The following is a 3,329-nucleotide window of genomic DNA, read 5'->3' as shown; positions in this document are numbered from 1 at the left end:
TCAAGAAGAAAATGTTTTGAAAATGATGGTGACAGTAATTGTACAATTATGCTTGATCATATTGAATTATGGATTGTTATAATATCTGTAAGAGCTCCCAATAAAATGATGTTTTGAAAAGATAGGAAAGAAGGACAAGATCAAAGTGGATGTCAGAAGAGACTCTGAAACTCGCTCTTCATTGTGGAGCGGCTCAGGCAAACGGGAACTAATGAAGGTGCTCAAACCTGCGATGACACCCCCGGGCGTGCTGGCCAAGAGCAGGGCTGCAGCACTTGCTCATGGAGATCAAGGACTGCAGCCTTCAGTGTGGAGTACAGCTCCTTGCAAAGAAGACCAACATCCTGACATGGGACCCAGAGTTGGCATCATAAGTGGATGTCAAAGATTTTCTTGTGCATGGATCCACAATCAATGCTCATGGCTACCGCAGTCAAGGGATAAAAAGACGGGTTGCATTAGGTAAATCTGCTGCACAAGGCCTCTTTAGAATGTTCAAAAGCCAAGATATGACAAAATAATAATTTATAAATTATCAAGGGTTTATGAGGTAGGGGGAAGTGGGGAGGGAGGGGAAAGATGAGGAGCTGATGCCAAGGACTTAGGTAGAGAGCAAATGTTTTGAGAATGATGAGGGCAATGAATGTACAAATGTGCTTTACACAATTGATGTATGTATGGATTGAGATAAGAGTTGTATGAGCCCCTAATAAAACAAACAAACAAACAAAAGAATGTTCAAAAGCGAGGATGCTACTTTGAGGACTAAGGTGTGCCTGACCCAAGTCATGCTTTCTCCATGGCATCGCAGGCATGTGTAAGTTGGACATTGAATAAGGAAGAAAAGATGCATTTGAATTGTGGTGCTGGAGAAGAATTTTGGAAGTACCATGGATGCCCAATGGACAAACACATGTGTCTTGGAAGAAGTACAGCCAGAGTACTCCTTAAAGGCAAGGACGGCGAGACCTTGTCTCATGTACTCTGGACGTGTTGTCAGGAGAGACCAGTCCTTGGAGAGGTGCATCATGTTTGGTGAAGTCCAGGGGCAGAGAGAAAGGGGAAGGCCCTGCACAAGATGAACTGCGATCTGGCTGCAGCCGTGTGCTCTAACGTAAGGACAGGTGTGACGATGGCAACGCAATGTCACTTAACAACAACAGTGTACAATCCTTGGAGCACGCAGGCTGATGTGGCCTATGGAGAATGTTGTGCACCTCGAAAAGATGGAGTCTAAAGTCCTGGCTGTCTGTAGTGAACAGTCTGGGTCACCGAGGGCTGACTAAAACGAGGTCCAAAAGGCCCCATGAGGAACGTGACCCCGGGCTTACTCTCCCATTGGACGGTTAGATGCTTCACCTTGAGTGTTTCCCAATGGCCGGCTGTCCCACTGGCTCACTCACCAGCAGAAGTGGAGTTGCCTTCTTCCACACAGACGCGCTACCACCCCCTCCTGACTTGGGTTTCCAGTAAGGTTCACTAATCAGCTTGGTAGGAGTGTCTGCTAATTTGGGGTGATTGTAGAACAATGTTGTGTCGGAGGAACTGCTTGGTCTTCTCCCTCTCCCCCCCAAATGGGAAACTGACCTAGTTGAATTGTGGTGTCCCTTGTCGAAGTGGTTTTTATGATGTACAAATAGGGGGGTGATATGGTCCATGAGCACTTGGCAGGCGCACTACCTCATTACTTGGGAGGCCTGATTAGATTAGATGGCCTGAGAACACAAGCCTGCCTTTGTCTTGGTGTTTATCCTTATAATGGTAGTCTCGTACACAGTTGGTCCTTTGGTGATGGATCCATTTCACTCAGCATAGTAGTTTCCAGGTCCATGCAAATCATGCTGTTTCATGGGTTTCATCGCTGTGTTTTAGGGAGGTATAGTATTCCACCATGTATACGTACCTGAGTTTCTTTATGCATTCTTCTATTGGTGGGCACTTGGGCTGTTTCCAGTTGTCTGCAATTGTGCACTTTGGTGAAACGAGCATGGGAGGACATAGGTCTGGTCATGTTCTGCCGGTGGTCTTGTAGGCATCATGTCACGACACTGCTTGGCTAACTCCCTGGTGGCTTTCTAGTTCCTTCAGAATCCAATCTGAAGTCCTGTCCCTGACCGTCAAGGCCATGCCTAATCTCCTTGGCTCACTCCGTCGCAGCCACAGTGACTGCAGAGCCCCTGCACTGAGCTGCTTCTGCTGCTGGGGTTCCTCCATGACCTGTGTGTGGCTTTCTCCTGCACGTCTTTCAAAACTCATTCAAGGTTTTCCTCGTGGTTGTCTTCTTGGGCCAGCCATCGAAACTATCCCGGCCTCTAGCAATTCACCTTCTAGTCCTTTGTTTTATCCGAGTAGTTATTTTTTTATTTATTCGAGTGCCCCATGAAAAAATTTGCTTTTTTCTCTTTCTATCCCACTGCCTGGAGCACAGGAAACACACTCACCGTGTTGAAGTCCACGTTCACTCATTGACGCGAGTGCAGGGTAGAACTGCCCCGGGAGGTTCTGAGACCGTAACTGTTCACCAAAGCAGAAAGGCCTGTGATTCTCCCCCAGAGCTGCCAACCTTGATGATTACAGCCCAACACGTACTGTTTACATAACCACTCTGCCACCAGGGCTCCTTCCCGAGGACAGGAAGTAGTCCTTACATGTTGTTAGCATTTGTCACACCGTCATTGTCTACGTATTTCTTTTCCTAGTGTATGTCTTTCCCAATGTGAATGCACACTCCGGGATTGGGGCTTTGTCCAGCTTAGTTCCCTCCTGGAGCCCCTCCCAGCCCTGAACAGGCCTGGCAGTAAGAGACAAGTGCAAATGAGCTGATGACAGGGGCTTTTGAGAATGATGAGGGCAATGAATGTACAAATGTGTTTGACGCAATGGATGTATGTATGGATTGTGATAAGAGTTGTAGAGCCCCCAATAAAATGATTTTTTTTTTAAAAAGAGAGAAGTGCATGGAGAACTTAGCGTGAAGGAGGGGCAACTAAACTGACTGAAGGAACTACAGAGGGGACAGGAACTCTCACAGATAACAAAGACATTTAAATTGGGCTAGGTATGCCGACCTAGAAACTGACAAGGCCTTGGAGGAAAAGAACACGTCAGGTAGGAGAAATCTCGCGAGATGTTGGACCGCCAACATGGCGTCCGACTCTTGACGCCACACTTACTATGGCGACCGGGGGGGCGTGTCTGAAGGAAATCACGCGAGAGGTGCATCACGGCTGTGGTCCGAGAATTGAGCCGGGGGTGTGGAGCAGTCAAGATGGAGACGGCAGCCGGCGGCCCCAGCCCGCTGATCGCGAACAACAAGCAGCCCCAGCCGC

The sequence above is a fragment of the Echinops telfairi genome, unplaced genomic scaffold, assembly GCF_000313985.2.
Source record: "Echinops telfairi isolate 266 unplaced genomic scaffold, ASM31398v2 ScPeMD7_443;HRSCAF=831, whole genome shotgun sequence".
Classification (NCBI taxonomy): domain Eukaryota; kingdom Metazoa; phylum Chordata; class Mammalia; order Afrosoricida; family Tenrecidae; genus Echinops; species Echinops telfairi.
This window is presented reverse-complemented; position numbering follows the sequence as displayed.